The sequence below is a fragment of the Mus caroli genome, unplaced genomic scaffold (assembly GCF_978045245.1).
Source record: "Mus caroli unplaced genomic scaffold, Mus_caroli_1 scaffold_6, whole genome shotgun sequence".
In the NCBI taxonomy this organism is placed as follows: domain Eukaryota; kingdom Metazoa; phylum Chordata; class Mammalia; order Rodentia; family Muridae; genus Mus; species Mus caroli.
Genome location: NW_028227261.1, coordinates 50,805,951 through 50,824,210, shown reverse-complemented (window position 1 = coordinate 50,824,210; position 18,260 = coordinate 50,805,951). Strand labels below are relative to the sequence as shown.

General features: G+C 43.3%; 1 protein-coding gene across 4 annotated transcripts in view; it reads left to right on the top strand.

Moving 5' to 3' along the window:
- Dab1 (DAB adaptor protein 1) overlaps nt 1–10,490 on the top strand; it is an 887,226-nt gene extending 876,736 nt beyond the window's left edge. For all 4 annotated transcript variants that reach the window (XM_085839132.1, XM_085839131.1, XM_085839130.1 and 1 more), the window contains one exon: nt 7,143–10,490. The gene's annotated coding sequence lies outside the window, so the exon portion shown is untranslated. The remainder of the gene's footprint in view (nt 1–7,142) is intronic.
- The last annotated feature ends 7,770 nt before the right edge of the window (nt 10,491–18,260 follow it).

Genomic DNA, 18,260 nt, shown 5'->3' with positions numbered 1-18,260 from the left:
GCTGGGTTGTAAGTGGACCCTGCATGCTTACGTAGCAAGAGCTCCAGATTTGGAACTTCAGTTCAAATCTTAGCCACATAAAAGTGGGGAATCTTGGGCAAGCGGCACTCTTTCTCTCCTGAATATTGATTCCTTTTCGTTTGCTAGAAGAGGTTATATTACCCTTGATATTAACTAATATGTTCTAAATCTAGTCTGTGGCATAAAGCCAGATCGTGCAAATTTACCTTAAAACCTAGTCTGGTTTGGGGGTTTCTGTTGTCAGGGTTCAGAACCTGGGATTCATCCTTCTTGACAGTGTCCCCCTGATCAGGATTCTAATCTTATTTTCTTCATTTGAAAAATAGGGATAAAAATAATGCCCATCTTACAGGACAAGTTGGGTGAAGTCATAAGGTGATGTATATGAAGTTCTCAATACAGTATCTGGCACATGGAGTATCTGGTAGCTACCATCACTACCACATCCCATACCCTTGTCATCAGTAGCACCCCTGCCCTGCTCCACCTCTCACCATCATCACCAACACGATCATCACATTACCATCACCATCACCACTACCTCCATCATCACTAATATTACCATTACCACCATGACTGCCACCTTCTTAATCTCCATATCACTAGCAGTACATATCAGCATCAGCACCATTGCCCTTTCCGCAGTCATCCACCTTCATAACCACTGTCTTCACCCCAGCACCACCACCCTCCTCAGCACACCCACCAACATCGCAACTGCTGCCCTCATCACTGCCTTTACCGCCATAATCAATACATGTTGGTGCTTTATTTTAATAATTTGCATGTTGAATAAAGTCAATGACTAGGTTGCAGACTCATAGACCACCTCTCACTCCCCAATAAACACACACACACACACACTCAAAGCAATCTTAGGTTCATATGCAAATCACATCTTAGCTTTGAGGAGAGCTAGATTTTAATTTTTGATGATTCAGCCTGGGCATTTTCCAATTCCCTATCAAAGCTGTGCCGTGGAGTTAAAGCCCACCTTGCAGATAGGTTCTCTGTGGCATCCACAGAGGAAGTTCCTGTGAGTCTTTGTGTCCCCCTCCATCGGTGTCAAAATAGCACAAGTCAAATGTGATCTTTCAGCGTCCATCCCCTTTACCCATAGAACCAACTGGAAATTTACTGACTGTAATTTCTTAGTGCTTTTGCGGACACTTGGAAAAATGATTCCGTGCAGAGATAGTTGTGTCGGCGGCTTTATTTCCCTTCTGCTGTCATGGAGTTGGGAAGCAAAGTCCCTACTCTTCTTATCGCCCTTGCAGCCACTATCTCCAGCTGTTTTTATTAGAAATAGCCACCCAGTTTTGAGTAAGCAAGGATGACATCTGTTGATAAGTTAAAGCCATATAGCTCCAGAATAAAAGAAAACAGACAGACTCAATCTGCACAGGTGGAAGCTTAGGGGCCAATACCAAATGTTTCTGTTTTAGCAATAAAGAAAAATATCTTCAATTATTTCACTTTCTTCCTCTTACCTTTCCATCTGGGAGAATCATAGGTCTTTTAAAGACTGAGTCAACAGAAGAGAGAGAGAGAGAGAGAGAGAGAGAGAGAGAGAGAGAGAGAGAGAGAGAGAGATTGAGAGAGAGAGAGAGAGAGAGAGAGAGAGAGAGAGAGAGAGAGAGAAAGAGAAAGAGAAAGAGAGAAAGAAAGGAAGAAAGAAAGAGAGGGAGGAAGGAAGAACACCAAAATAATATTATAATGGCTGGTGTGGGGATGGCAGGTAATTTGTACTTCACTGATGTGTTGCTGGAGCAATCTTAAGGGCGAAATGTTAGCCTTTGAAGGGATAAAGAAAAATGAAAACATTTATTTGGTTAAATGGCTAAGTAAATAAACTGCCTATCAGACTTCCCCAGCTGTCAGGTCCAAGTAGCATCTGTAACAATAGGAATCGTTTGGTCTGTCTCCCTTTGTAACAATAGATACTGCCATAAGTAATAAGTCGCTGTCACTTTTTTAATACTGATCTCTGTAGTGGGAACCCAAAGCATATAAAGTATTGCCTGATCGTTTCCTAGCGTTCAGGGAGAGAGAAAGATGGACTTCTAATGCTTTGGGAGGGTGAGTGTTCAGTTTGGGGCTGTTGGTTAATTTGTTTTTAATGACTGAAAGAAAGAAAACAGAGGGCCAGAGTCTGAATGAGTCTGAAAATCAAGTGGCCATAGGCAAGCATGTCTGCCCTCCCATGAAGAGGGCCAGTGATACAGTAGTGCCCTGTTCAGGTGTTCCAATGGTCAAGTGATGAGGATGAAAGGACTTTAGGGTTTGGAGAAATCACTTAGTGGTCCAGTGCTCATGATTCCCAGCATCCATACATAAAGCCAGGAATAGCAGCAAACACTTGCAATCCTAGTGCTAAGAGGTGAGAACAAAGGAGTCCTTGGGGCTAGATGGCCATCTACTAGCCTAATCACTGAAATCCAAGTCCCAGGGATAGACCCATCTCAGACACTAAGATAGAAAGCTCAGAAAGAGCTTCATCCAAGACTGATCTCTGATTTCCACACAAACCCATACATACATGTTTAGACATTCACCCACACATACATGGGAGGTAGTTTAGAAATCTCAAAATACATGAATTTGGTATTATTATCCACATTGTCTTTTCTTTTTATTGAATGATGTAGCTTAGGTTAGCCCCAACCTCACATGAATTCCTTCTACCTCAGCTCCCAAGTTCCAGGCTATACAGTCACACACCACAAACCTTAGCATTATCCCCTTTTAAAATAGAACTGAACGGCAGAACCTTAGAAATACTGTATTTGTTCATTCATTCAAATCTTCAAATTTTGAAAAATCTAACTTTAGGAGAATAAAGCCAAATTGAAGAGTTTTGAAGACAAAGAGATCAGATTTGAATGTATAAGTTAGAAGCGAGTCTAGCCTCAGCTTTTGAAGTGAACAGTCCCACTTCCTCAGATCGTCATGGAGTGACTTTCTCTGATCTTCCCAGATGGAAATCCACTGGAGTGGTAGAAAGTACCAGGGTCTGGCTAAGAGCAGTGTCTACTGGAATGGAGAGGGAGGCTTGTTGCCAAGAGATATTCAAAAGATCAGATTGTCTGAGATGAGACAGAGGGACATGGGGATGCAGAAGAGGAACTGAGCTAGACTCTGAAATGTCAAACTAAGTTGGACCAGTTGTTGTTTTGTAGAGCACTGAATAGCCCAGTTGTTTTGTAGAGCACTGAATAGCATGCTGGAGCAGGAAGTAGGCAAGTGGACTTTGGAACCACCTGAATGTGAGGTGATCAAGAGACAATCAAATAGAGCAGGTAGTAGGATGCAGGATGTACCTTCTGGAGGTCAAAGGCGAAATCAGGGTAGGCATGAAGATTTCAACATGGTTTTCAGCCATTTGAGTGGGTGCAAGAATATGCTGCCCATGTAGACCAGAAGTCAAGAGACTATACTATGCATGGTATGTTGACTGCACAGACAATTGTAGTTTCTCTGCAGTTGTGAATAGAACATAGCAAAGACAAGGCTTAATGAGTGGAGGTGGCTGGGTCTTACTCTGTGCACAAAACCAGGAAGCTTCTAGAACTGACTAGATTGCTTGCCCATGATGGAGCTCACACCCAGTGTTTCTAGAATCACTCAATGGGAGCAAGCATGATACCACTCTCCTACTGCTACTAAAATATATGCAAAGACTAACACCACTTCATTTGTTTTTTTTTTTTTTTAATTCCCAATTCACAAATTTGACAAGAAAGAAACAGAGCTACTTGCTAAAATTCTAGACTTGCCCAGGGAATCTGCACTGGGCCTCCATGCAGACTAAGCAACTGAGCACCACTCCAGCAGGATCAGGGACCTGGCTTTTAGCAACATCCTGACTCAGTGAATGCACGATAAGAGGCAGATGCCTTATCCTCGGGTTTTTGATTGTCCCACCTGCAACACAATTTTTAGCACAGGTTCATGCAGCAATAACATCTTAGGATTGTTTAATTTGCCCAAGTTCACTCAGCTACAGCAAAGAAGAACCAAGCTTCAGATAATGTCTCCCAGCAGCTCCTCCCTTAACAGGCAAACCTGGGTCCCAGCTAACCAAGAAGAAGGCAGAATCTCTGAAGTATGGCAACTTTTTTTTTTTTTTTTAGAAAGTTCAACTTTCTGGAATACTGAAAATAGCTTGAGGTCTCCATCATGACCTTGCCAAAGCCAGGTTAGAAATGTCTGGGTCAGATGGTTTCTTAGCTCCTCTCTGGCTCTTACAGCCTACTGATGCTATACCTAGGAAGGTAACAGCTACCAAATGTATACTGCATCACAGCGTCAGACTTTGGGATTATCTGCTGCTTGGGGTTTTCCACACCACTGCTCCCCTTCATTAGTGGGGATAATTGAGAGCTGACTGCAGTTGTTCCCACTGTTGTGATGGGTATTTGAAGCTAGATTCCGGCAAGCGGGAGCTGTGTGAATATTTATCTCCGCTGCAGAAAGTTAATGCAGCGCGGCATTAATTACCCTGTCTGAGCCTGCTGTCGTCTTCTGTTTTTAGGTGTCATTCTCAGTTGGATAAATTGGTTTCCAAAATTGGAATAGAGCAAATTGTAGGGTGAGATCAAGGCAGGCTGACTTCTTCGGGAACCCAGAAAGAATGGGATGCGTGAGAAGGTCCATGGAGGAAGCATTGGGGTGAACGAACTCGTGATGGGAAATGGTTCTTCTCTGGTTGTTGTTCCTGACAAATTTCCTATCCCATTCCCATTTGCTCAGTGTGCCTCATGCCAAGAAAACATGCATATACATGCATGTGTGCAAACACACGGGGTGGGGGGGGGGCACAGAACACAACATTTCTATCTAGTCTCACGGCAGATAGTCATAATAATTCAGATATTGGAAGAAAATGGATTAGGACTTAATGGGTTATCCTGCTACAGATTTTGTCAAATTCAACCTTAGGAGAGTAAAGCCAAATTGAAGTGTGTTGAAGACACAGAGATCAAAATATCAAAGATATTCGAAATCTTGTCATAGCCATACACTAATTCACCAGACAACCCCTCCTTTCTCCCTACAGCGAGGACCTACTATGTCATATTTCTGTGTGTAAAAGTCAGAGGAAGCAGTAGTTGGCACTCAATACGAATAGGAATAGAGAGAGGGGAGGCCTTTCCTGTAGTCAAGAATTTCATCAGATTATATTTACTTAGAACTCTGTTTCCTTCAACGGGGTGATCCCATGGATGGGGGCACAAACCTTTGTGCTGTATGACAGAGCAGGGTGGCTAGAAAGGCAAAAGTTCTTCTCCCAGGGGAACACATCTGTGTATCTGTAGCCAGTCATGGAGGAGAGCGCACTGCCTCTGGTAGTGAAGTCCTGCCTTTAACTCCAGCATGATGACTCAGTCCTCACGTCACACTGGGAAAACACTGAGTGATGCACTGCAGAATGCTGGTCTATAAACTAATGGGCCAGGCATTGTTCAGACATTATCTTCTAGGCCATTCCAAGGATAAAACATGGAGCAAACAGTGTGCTAGATCACAGGGAAGATGTAGCACTTGAGTGTACAACCTCTTTCAACTTAAGGTTTTGAGTGCTTCGTTTTTGATTCTTTGAGAATTTTTGAACACAAATAATGATGCGTTTTGATCAAGTTCACCCCTTCCCTCATTCTCTCCACTCCCAATTCCTCCCTCAAGCGACTCACCGTTGTCCCCTCCCAACTCCATAGCTTTGGTTTGGGTTTTTTATTTTTATTACCTACTGAGTCCACTCAGCAATGCCAATATGTGCCTGGATGTAGGACCATCTACTGGAGCTTGGGTGGCCTCTTGGGGACTACATCCTTGGAAAACGCTGACCGTTTTTGTCCCAGCAGCCATCACTGTGCTGATAGCTCTTCAGCTAGGGGGTGAGACTACACACCCACCTCCCTGCTCCATGCTGGTATTTTGTCTGGCTTAAGCTTGCGCAAGTCTTGTGTACGCTGCCACAACTACTGTGAATTCCTATGTGCAACTGCCTGTTGTGTCCTGGAAACACTGCTTCATTGTAGTCCCCCACCGCCTCTGGCTCTTAGAGCTTTCTGCCCCCTTCTTCTGAGATGATCTCTAAGCTTTGGGAGGAGGGGCTGCCATGTAGGTGCCCCATTTAGAGCTAAGCATTCCACAGTCTCTTATTTTCTGCACTTGAACTTAAGTCTTTTGTCTCCAAAATGAGGACAGAAGGAATAGGAGCTGCTTCCAGGGCTGTTAGGTAGATGAAGGTAAGATCTGAAAGGTGCTTCACAAACTCTAAACCTTCTACAGATGGGAGGGCTGCTCGTTCCCCCCCCCCTCTCTCTCTCTCTCCTCCTCCTCCTCCTCCTCCTCTTTGCCCTTTCTTCCAGTACTACCAAGTATTATGCTAAATATTGTCTGTGAATTATCTCTACTTCTCTCAAGAACTTTGTAGAATTAAACAATGTTATTCTCATGGTGTGGTTGGAGAAACTGAGGCTCAAAAGGGATAAGTATTTTGCAACTCACAACATAGAACTTACCGAGCTTGCTCTACCATACCATGCTATTACTGTACCAGGGAATCAGCTTCAAAACCAAGGATAGAACCACCTCAAGGAACTGAGGCAATTGTTCAGCCTGTAAATTGTACCCCACAAGCATAAGTTCAATCCCCAGCACCCATATAAAAACCCAAGCATGGTGGTACATGCTTGCAATCCCAGAACTGGGAAGGCAAAGACAGGTAGATCTCTGAGGCTCTCTGGCCAGCCAATTTGGTCTACCCAATGAGTTCCAGGACAAGGAGAAACCCCACCTTAAAAACAAGATGGATTGTACCTTCAGAATAACACTCAAGGCTGACTCCGGGCCTCCACAGCATGCACACATATGCACATATACCAAAACAGCAGCAACACACACACAAACAACAAAATCTGTTGTGTTCTTAGGGATGTTAAAATTGTCACCAAAATAAAAAGTGCCATGAGGAGACAATGAAAAAAAGAATAACCTAAGGTCATCCATCATCAACTGTCACCTTTCTGTTTTCATTCCCGAGTGCTCCTTCCTAAAAGCATCTCACAAGCCTGCTGCTAGCAAGGCAGGCCTGACTGTTGTGTCTCTGTCCACAGGAGCCAGAGCCTCTCTATGCGAAAATCAACAGACCTAAGAAATAGCATCAATGCGAGCTCATGGTGGGTGCTTCACGAATGGCATGGGAATCTGCAGTACAACAGGCTCTCTTGGGCTCTCACCTCACTTCATCCCACAGAAAAACTCACAGTCGCCCAGTGAAACCACCTGAAGAGGGAACAACGTGGTTTTTGGCAACCAATGGCAGATACCTATGGCAGCACAAAAAACAAAGCAAAACAAAACAAAACAAAACACAACAACCCACAAAAGTACTTAAAAAAAAAAACCTGAACAAACAGAAACCAACATTAATCACCAGTCAAGCCAATGCTTAACCAACAAATACCTTGAGCTCTCTCAGCCAGGTCTAAGACGCCCCTGGATTTGAAACCGTTACTGTGTTTTCCTTTTGCTACCTGTTGACCATTGTAGAGACCACAGATTGGGAGTGGCAGGCATCAGAAAATTGCGACAAGGTTGGCACTGACTCACTTGAGGCCAAAGCAAGGGATCCTTTGTGACCACAGTGTCATCCATATGCCTTCTGGCTGTGGTGACGTGCGTGCGCGCGTGCGTGGCATCTCTCCACAGGGCCTGGTCTGCCATCCTGTCTCCCCTGTCCTTTCTTTGTCCTGTTTGAGAATTAATGGGTGTACAAATTTTTGTATTGCTTTTGACTTTTTTAGAAATGGGTGAAGAAGTCTAAATGGGGGAGGGAAAGCCTCTTATGAAGTGAATTAACTTGAAATCACAAGGCAATGAAGTGGTTGGTGATTCATTATGATCAAGAATGTTGCCAAAACAACTCTGTAGTTGTCCTGTGTCATGGTGAAGAACGATGGCTTTTGGATAGAACCTTCATTCTGGGGGTAGCAAAGGACATCAAATCCCATTGATGAGAAAGATGGAAAATGCATCCAGTTTCCTCAGAAATTCTGAACTCTTGAGTACAATAAAATGATGTCTTTATTTTTCTGATACTTCGCTGCTGTGATACTATGCAGACAAGTGTCTTCTCCATGCGCCATTTTCAAAGAAAAGTCATTTGCCAAATAATTCTGGTACAATTCTGCTAATGTGGTTTTGGATCTTAGAAACCAACTTTCTAATGGTAACATAAATATTCCATGTAACAAACTGATTCTGTGGTCAAATGGTTCATCTCTATCTCTTTTTGTACATCAGAAAATTCAAATGGGATTTTTTTTTTCTAACTTGAAAAGGAAAACCTTACCATTAAACTCTTTAAGGGAAATGGCTTTAAGGCGTTCTAATGAAAAAAAAAAAACCACCACCTTTTTTTGTAAATATAAATGTCAATAAAGATGCTTTTTAATAATACCATTACACTGTAGAGAAGGTAGCAGATGGAGCATAAGGTGCAACGGGCATGATGGACCGGGCTCACTTGCCAGGTGTGTTTCTGGGAAGACTGGTAGGAAGCTAGAGTTCCCAGACAGGCAGGAGTCAATAGCAGCTAGTGAACAGGAGGAGGTGGGGCTCCACCACCAGCTGTTCTGGAGAGTCTTCACCCTCTACCCAGTGAAAGAGAAAGGAGGCTCACGCATGAAAGATTTGACCTTCAGATTTGGGAAGTCACTCACCTCTCCACTCCCACATACTCGTCCATAAATCATGGGACTGGCCGTACATGAACCAGAAGGATTATACTTCCTGTTTTTACACACATGGGACAAAGTTCTAGTGTTCATTCCTATGTTTAGCACACAGCTTTCATAAAGAATCTATATATTTTTACCCTATAGAGAACTGTTATACAGGTCAGATGTGTTTTCCTGGTGCTCCTATGCAGTTACATGTTAGATGTAGTGGTTTAAGAAGGAAACCCACAAGAATCATGTGATTGGATCTGGGAGTAATTACTCTTACTATTAAGTTTTAAAATTTGAAAAGTCAAACTAACCTTGATATGACTGATTGAAATTGGCCAGTATGCTTTGACTTCTTCCTATCTATAGGAACTAAAATGATTTTGAAGATGAAGTGGCTCTTCACACAAAAATCACAATACAATGTCAAAATGATTGTCATTATTTAGAGTCCACGTTTTATACTGGAATATAATTTTCCCAAACAGATAAATGAACCATATGTCCACTAGAAATTACCACCTTACTATGGAAATGCTACCCTACGGTGGAAGGTCCCAAGAACTAGACAACAAGAAGGGTTGTCCATTGCCCTCTGAAGCTGCTACCTGTTTGTACAGGATTCCTCCAGACAATGTATCTGTGCTATGATGAGGTGACCCTCTTGTGGAAAGCAGAAATGGGAGGTATAATGGCCACAAATTGCCCTGAAAGCAGTCCTGCTTCTCTGAAGTGTTGGCAAGATAGGCAGTTGCTGTGGGAATCAACTTCAGTGGCTATGGGGTCATGGTGCTGGGTCTGTATGAATGGTGCCATCACCTCCCTCAGTGTGGCTATCTGAGTCTGTCCATCGGTGTCATACCCGTATCCCCATCCCTTGGGGTACCATGATGCGAAGTGAACTCTGACGCTATTTTCAGGTGTACCAACTGCAGTTAGCTTTAAAGAGGGTGGTGACAACCCAGCCAATTGCCATCATTCCCTGAACATGACAGTAACTGGATCTGAACTTAAGGAAGATACCTAGATGACACATTAAAATGAGGGCGGGCGATCAAGTCAAGATTTTAAACTGCCATCTATATTTCCATTGGCAGAATACTGGTTTTGTTTTTGTTTTTGTTTTTCCTTTCTAAGCACCATTGGGTAAGTTCAGAACCCCTGCCCCCCTATCCCAGGAATATGGTGACATGTTGGAACAGGAGCTGAGGTACCAATACCAAAAGAGCATGGGAAGTCTGCACAGTTCTGCTTAGATAGGTAGGAAGATTCTCATGTGCAATGCTTGCTTCCTCCTCCTCTTAGCACTAAATTCGTCACTTTAAATTTTGAAACCAGGGAAATGCCACCTGTCATTCTGTCCCCATCCCCCATAGCTCTTTGATCTTTACCTACCACAAGACTTTTTTGATAACTCGTATCCATCCCAGTGTCTACAGAAACCCCATCATGTAACGTACCGGGCACCTTCTTTTAAGGAAATGTTTACTCCGTGGGTTCGGTTCCTTTCAATTTCTGCGTTCTGACACATATTTTTTTAATAAAGATGAGAAAGAGAAAATGACTGTTGCAGTCCGTTTCTAGACCTACTTTACCTCAGATGACAGTTTGTTAACATATATGGACATATTATTTTTAACTTTATGTACAATACATTCAACAGAACAGCAAAATTTTTAGAAACTTTCCATTAATTTCTGTAACACGCCATGTAAAACGGTTACAAATAAACACGTTTGAGAACAACAGCTTAGCCTGGTTTTGTTCCACAAGCTTCTAGCTGGTCAGTCAAGGGACTGGAAGGGGAACTGCTTTCCCGTGTAAAAATTCCATCTCCCCTGAAAACAAGCTCCGTTTCCCTGGCTCTGAGATGGAAAGAGCAAGCTTCGCTGATGGTCCACGGTCAGTGGAGAGCTCCGACTTGTTCATACGGATAAAACCTAGAATGGTTTGGAAAGGCAGGTTGTGTGTAGCTTGCAGAGGTAGAGAAGTCTACCAAAGTGTGGACTGGAAAACTGTAGTTACTGATGGCGGCTATGGAATTTCCTGCCTTCCTCAAAACTTGTTTGCTCCAAGGGTCTTAAGGAAGCATTCGTTTCTCTTTTGAGTAGTTTACACGCACATTTTTAGAAAATCTGAGTCTGAGGAAAGGGGAAATTTATGTATATTTAAGAACCCAAAATGCATCTACATATTAATGTGGGCTGTGTGTGTGTATGTGTGTGTGTGTGTGTGTACGTGTTTGCAACTGAGTCAGTTTATATATCCAATTCTGAACTACATTTCAGTTAGGTGATTGAGATGCCAAACCCCACTTCTGTCTAACAGGGGTTGTGTAAATGCTTGCATAAACACAAACCTTTAATCTGGCCTTGTTACACTGAAGAGACTAAACAGATGTTATCACCAATTTTGAAAAAAGGAGAGAAATGGCTTGGAATCCAGCAGAGGGAAATTCAGAGCAGACTGAGAAACAGCTCCCATGGGGGCAAGAAATACTAAATCCTGGGTGGCAGAACTCCAAGATGTTCCAGCAGTTTCCCTTAGTAATGAAAGCCATGCACCCTTTTGAGCAACTGGTGTGTCCTGGTGGGTTTGAGATGTTCCATGTATGTTGCCTCCTCTCCCACTCACTCTAAACAGTCCAGTGTCCAGTGTGGTTGCGAGTGATCACGGAAGCCTTAGGCAAAGAAACAAGGACAAGGAAGTTCACAGCTGCACGACAGCCTAGAGAGTTTGATGGCTGAGTTCCTCTCCCTGTAGCTGATCTCTACTGTAAAATAGTCTGAGAGCCCCTGTTTTGATAGCCTTCCACGGGACCATTGAAAACACTTTCTCACTGCAAACCTCTAGTTGAGCTTTGATTGTAAGTTTGATTTCTAAATGTCTCTGGGTTAAGGGAAAAACAAAAGACCATTAAGTGTGCCTATCTGAAGTTGTCAAATAAACACTTGCTTCTTTAATTAGCACCTTAGAAGGGGTGGGTGCTCAAAGGGTAGGGTATAAACCTCTCTGCCCAACTCGTTCAAACTGAGCTGAAACCGAGCCCTGGGGATTTACTTTGCCAGCCTAAGTGAATCTTTAAGAAGTGACAAATTAAAAGGTGCCCTATTTAACTGTGAGGCATCTGCCAAAATAAATCAAGCAGATATACCTTCTTTCATTCTGTGCTTGAGAGCAAAGCCTTGTTGTTTTGACAGTGAGTGTTTTTTGTTTTACCCGAGAGTGACAGTCGGAAAAACGCAGGGAATAAAAACAGGTTTCATTGAAATCAACCTTCAGAGCTTTGAAAGTCTTTAAAAGGTGGTGAAATTCGAGGGAAATGGAAGCAATGATGCCTGAAAGATGCGATGGGCAAGGATAGTGGGAACAGGTGTGAGCAGCTATCGACCAGTCCATGACCAGTTCTCCCAGTGTGAGTAGTGGTCGCCACTGTCTGCTCCTGCTCTTTTCAGGCCACTTGTTTACTTCCTGTCCTTTCCAAGTCCTTAGCCAAGCCTGAGAGCAAAGACGCATTCCTCCATCTCACAGGCTCTGAAACTGAACCTCACATTGTAGAACAGCTCTGCGTTGATGGCATTGATGGCCGAGAGCCCAGCCAGAGGGGGGCGGAGCTCTGGACGGTCTCTTCCTGCAGTTTCAAGCCACCATGTCCTTCTGTAAAATGCTTCTGTGTCCACTTCCAAATTATGGCTATTATATCAGAAAAACCACAGCTCATATTACTCTGTCTGATTGGTACAGAGATTGAGTCTATAGTAAAATGCTTGTAGTTATTTTAAAACAAAGTGAGAAATTCAGTTTTATTCCTGTTTGCAGGAAGGGCTCTAACCCAGTCCAATGAATATTAAATTCCAAAACAAGACCCTCACACTCTCTTTATCTTCCAAGGTACAGAAATCTGAAGAGGAATCTTTCTGAACAGGCTTCCTGCTCATTCTCTGCTGAAGAATATTAACACCTGCCAAGTGAAATATGTTTAAATGGTCTGTGAGATGGCAGCCTCTGGTGACTTGGATCTTTAATCCTCTGAACAACCTCTTGCCACGTCTGTCATTCAATCTTGGGTCACTACTTGGTGTGGAGAACCCATTGCATGGCTAGAGGCAGAATAGGCAGGCCAGAAGCTGGCACATTGTCAGCAGTGAAATGTCAAACCATCTCTCTTGGTACTGTACCTATAACAACTCTACTGTACCTAGGCTTTGATGTGGATAAGCCGATGCCTCTCTCATCTCACATAATGGGATCACAACTCAGTGAAGAGCTGAGGGCGTGGAGCGTAAGTGTCTAGGACAGTGGTTCTCAACCTTCCTAGTGCTGTGGCCCTTCAGTCATTTCTCAGGCTATGATCCCCCAGCCATAAAATGATTTTGTTGCTTCTTCATAACCATAAGTTTTCTACTGTCATGAATTATAATGTAAATATTTGACCTGGAGGATCCCACAAGGGTTATGACCCACGAGTTGCAAACCACTAGTCTAGGAAGTCAGTGTGGCTGGAACGGTGTTTCCTCTTATCTGTCCTGTGCCCTTTTAGACTTTTGTGGAAAGAATGAGAAAGCACACAAGTGTCCCACAACCTTGTTTATCCCTTCAGGATAGAGCACGCCCTAGCATAAACTAAATAAAGTGAGACTCGGTTGTTAGCCTATGTTCAGACCAAGAAGAGATGGCAAAGAAATAGCTGGATGCTAGTTTGCCATCTTCCTATTGGGCACTAAGAGTAAGCAAAACCTGGGAAATCATGTATCAGAGCAAGCTGTCACTCTCTGCTTGGCATCTGTCTCTTTTCGCATCTATGTGGAGGGCACTGTTACTACTGCTGAGGCCAAGAGAGTTGTATTCAGATGTTGGGCTCCAAATCCAGAAAGCCCTTGCTTTAGATTCTGACTCTCTGGGTCTGCCAAGTTGTTCAAGCTCAGACAACTCACTTAAGCTCTCTAGAATGCATGCACATGTCAACTTGGGGGCAGTTATGAAAAATAAAGTTGATAATTCTACACATGCAATAATGCTCAGTCACCCTGCCTTTGTTACTACCAAAGAAAGGGGATAAGCTGTGGTGTGCATTTGTACTTAATTCTTTACTTTACACTTAGAGTTCTCTTTCACACCCATTATCTTAGCACAGTAACTCTGCAGAAGTGCAGAATACAGAGGGATTTCTCCCCCTCTTCTCTTATCAAAGACAAACAAAGAAGTATACACACAAATCTTTGAAAATTTTCACTACAAAAATGTGTCAAGGATTTATTCATATAGCAAAGAATTATTAAGCATAAGCTGTTTGCCAGCTCCTGAGATGAGCTCTGAAGATTTAAAATTTTAAAGCAAATGAATGCACAACTCTGGTAGCTCCAAGGCATTCAGAGCCTGGTAAGAGGAGAAGAGGTTAGGAGAGTCATAACCTAGTGTAAGATTGATTTTACCATGAGGGTTTATGCTAATCTCGTGGCACTTGTTGAGTTGGGTGCTCAGGTATGAGTGATTGAGCAGGAAGTGTTCAATGGCAGTGGGTGGAAGAGCATCAGCAGAGATGGAAGGCCCAGTGGGCACAAAGTGCCTACAGTAGCTAAAAGTGAAGCCAAAGAAGGAAGCCCCATTTGTGCTGTTGAATGACACAAAGCTTCTCAATTCATATTTGAAAGCTAGAACAGTGAAGCATCAATAGAAGGGTACAAATTACAGCCTCGATAATCCTTGGGATACAATTAATAAATCTAGAGAAGCCTGACCATCAAAGACATCAGAGCAATTCATTAACCTCTTCAAGATGTTAGAGAGTTGGGCCTGGCAGGGCATGCTTATAATTCCTAGTTCTCAGGAGGATCCTGATGCAGGGTCAGTCTAGGCTCCAGAGTGAGCTAAATAACTCAGTAACTTCATGAGACCTTGTGTAGTATTATTAAAAAGAAGGTGAGGGATGGGGATATAACTCAGTGGTAGAGTGCTTTAATCTGCCTGGCTATCATGTGCTAGGCAATGAGTTAAATCCTGGGGGTGAGGGAGAAGGAGGAGAGGTATTAGAAGGTAGAATATGCTCTTAGCACACTGTCTTAGCTAGGGTTGCTATCGCTATGATGGAAGACTGTAATCAAAAGCAAGTTGGGATGAAAAAGGCTTAATTGGCTTTCACTTCCATATCATAGTCCATCATTGAAGGAAGTCAGGGAAGGAACCTGAAGGCAGGAGTTGGTGCAGAGGCCATGGAGGGGTGCTGCTTACTGCCTTGTTCTACCTGGGTATGTCTACACACAATGAGCTGGGTTGTCCTTCATCAGTCACTATGAAAATTCCTTACAGGCTTACCTACAGCTTTAGCTTATGAAGCACTTTCTTAATTGAGATTGCCTATTCCCCAATCTAAACTAGCCAGCACACACATAAAATAAAACTTACCTCAATCCAATAACTAATATGAAAAACCTCTCCAGTGGACAGTAAGGGTCCCCAGTGAAATTAAAGGTCAAAGATGGGTGTGGTAGAATATACCTGTGAGGCAGGAGGATCTCTGAGTTACAGTCCAGCCTTGGTTACATAGTGAGATCCTGTCTCAAAAACATAAAAGAGATCAGGGATGTCAGCTATCATACCATTTATTGACATTATTCTACAGTTTAAGGCAGTGCAAAGAATGATAACATGTTTAGATAACATGCTGATCTTAACTGGGCAGTAAGCAGACAGCATGGGACAGCAGAGTGTGTAGCCATGGACACCACAAATGCATCCAAAGGGGGTGGAGTGAAGGGAAACCTGGAAAAATAAATGAGGAGGCATAGACGAGCTTAAAGATAATAATCCCTGAACACAAAGGAACGTTATAAGGGTGTTCAAAGATCAGTAGCAATCCTAAGAGTGAACAGATTACCATGCAGTTTAGAACACAGTAGTCTCAGATCTCAACCACAGTGTTCAGGCTCCGTTTGCTGGAGCTGAGTGGTGCAGTAACGTGCAGTCAAGAATGGACACACTGGGTGCAGCACCAAGGCCAGGGTGAGATCCCATGATGTAGCACAAAAGCGCTGCATCGGGAAGTGCACAGCCTGAAGCATGTTTGAGTCTACCAAAAAATTATTTCTAATTTGAAGGTGGTAAGGAGTTTGGCAACAATGAAAGGTCTCAGCACTTTCAAATTCTGTTATAACCCACAGTTTAAGAAGCCCAGTTAGGAAGGAACTGCCATGTTACCTCTATTTAGTATGCACCCTTTGTCTTAGTAAACATAAATGCTAAAATATTTTAAGCTATAAAATACATGAGTATTAAATATTCATAAATCTGCTCCTGGTTACTTTGCAGGAAACCCACTATTTCACCTAGCCCCTCCTGCATTCTTCCAGGTCTACATTTGTGACTGTTTATTACACAAATACTTAGTTCTGTCTCAGGGTTTACTTTTTAAATAAATGCTTTTATGTACTTTGTGCAATATGATTTTCTTCATTGAGCCGTAGATTTTGGGATATGTTGGGGTTGTGTATATACACAATGTGGAGGTATTCCCGTGGTCAAGTGCATGTGTCTTCCAGTTTTATTACTAGTGTGTGTGTGAAATGCCTTGCCTATGGTCAAGGTAAGATCGAAATTCCAGCCTGAAAGTTTGAGGTCCATAGATGGTGCAAAGCAGAGCGGTATCTTTCCTCAGTCTGTGCACCTGGCTGCTGATGCTGCACATTATACTCATGTTGCCGTCTCTAAGGCAGGAACCATTACTGATCCCACCCCTCTTTTGAGCAAGCTTTGGACAACCATACAAGTGGCTGGAAATTTCACTAGGGAACAGGTGGTGGAGACCCTCTCTTCCTTGCCTTTCAAGGCTCTGTTTGGGGGAAGCCCACATGACCGGTTTCTCAGCCTCACCTTTTGTCAGTATATTAAACTCCCTGGGCTTTGCCATTGCATGTGAGGTGAGGAGTAGCACCAGGTATAGTGTAGCTCTGTGGATCTGAGCATGCTCAGTGACAAGGGAAGAAATGGGCCCTGATACCTTTTGGGCCTCCTCCCAGTCTTTACAGAAGAGTTCTCATCATTCCACCTTGACCAGTTTTGAACATCTCTAGCACACCCCACCACTGGAGAACTAGTCTTCTAAGTTGTCATCTTGTCTTTGTCCTTTAAATCCATCTTGAATAGTACCTGGTAAAAGATTCCCAACGCTTCTGCTGATATACTCTGATTTTCTAAAGCTTTCTGTGTCTCTCTGTTATCTGTACAACTGAGAATGGATAGTCTAGTATTTCTTCCCAGGCATTCAAACTAGCCTGGGGGGAGGCCAGGCAAGAACTAAAATTACAAGTGGCAGGACTGGAGCCGCAGCACTACGATATAACCTGGGCAGTTTCGGATTCACCTAGACATCCCGTGAGACTTGGTAGGACATCTTCTTGTCCAAATGGGGAATGAGCTGAAATGGGGAGCATTTTCCAGGTTTCTTCTCCCTCGGCCCTAAGTTCATTGCCAGCAGCACTCTGCTCAGAACTGAGTAGGTTGTGACCACCAGTGTCAGTTTTGGCAACCCTACCCAACCAGCAGGCAGATTTGGAGATGCTGAGTTTTCTCAAACTTAAAATGGGTCTCCAAAGAGCCAGGACCTGCCTTTCAGACCTGGCTGTGAATGCCCATCCCCAATAATCATGTTTAAATGCCAGTGTGCAATGTCCAGCGAGACCAGTGCTCCCTCCTCACAACACAAAACTTGTTTACCTGGAGCTCTAACAGGATTTCTGCAGCAGGGTCTTTTTGTCCCTGGAAGACTCTCCCTTATTGTGCTAAAGGGTCTGCTTCAAATACCACTCGTCCCTGCCTCGTAAGTCCCCTTGTCTACTTGCTAAGAGATACCAAACTCATTTGTCTATTCTGTCTACCTATGGTTATTTGGCTATTTACCAGGCCCTGGCATCCCCTCATCTCCAAATGCCTACTTCCAGCATCTGAACCTTAGGTAGCTCATATGTCATCTCTATCATTCAAATTACTCTCCACAGGGTCCCTCCTTCCCTATCCCTTTTAAATGTGTGTGTGTGTGTGTGTGTGTGTGTGTGTGTGTGTGTATGTGTATGCGTGTGTGTGTTTGGAGTCTGGAGTTAGCATATCTACATTCTTGGTTTGCTTTCCTTACAGGAAATATGTATAGTGTAACCCCGATTTTATGAAGATAGAAGTTGAAGCATAAGGGAAACAAACACCATGCCTAGATACATGTGACACCCAGTAGTTGACCTCTGACTCCCAGATTCCAAAGCCCTTACTCTTTAACTAACTGTGACTCCAGGAGAAAGGGAGGGATAATCATTGCTTGCAGGAAGCTTGGAAGCTCTGGTCTGCCCAGTGTGTTTCTTGGCTCATTCCACATCCACCAATCCAGAATAGAGGGAGCTGATCTGACATGCTATATTTATGAGTAGGATTCATGGCTAATCATGCCACATCATCTCTGTGAAAACATTGGGTTTATGTGTGAATATATGGGTTTCTGATGAAAAAGTTTTATCAAACCCC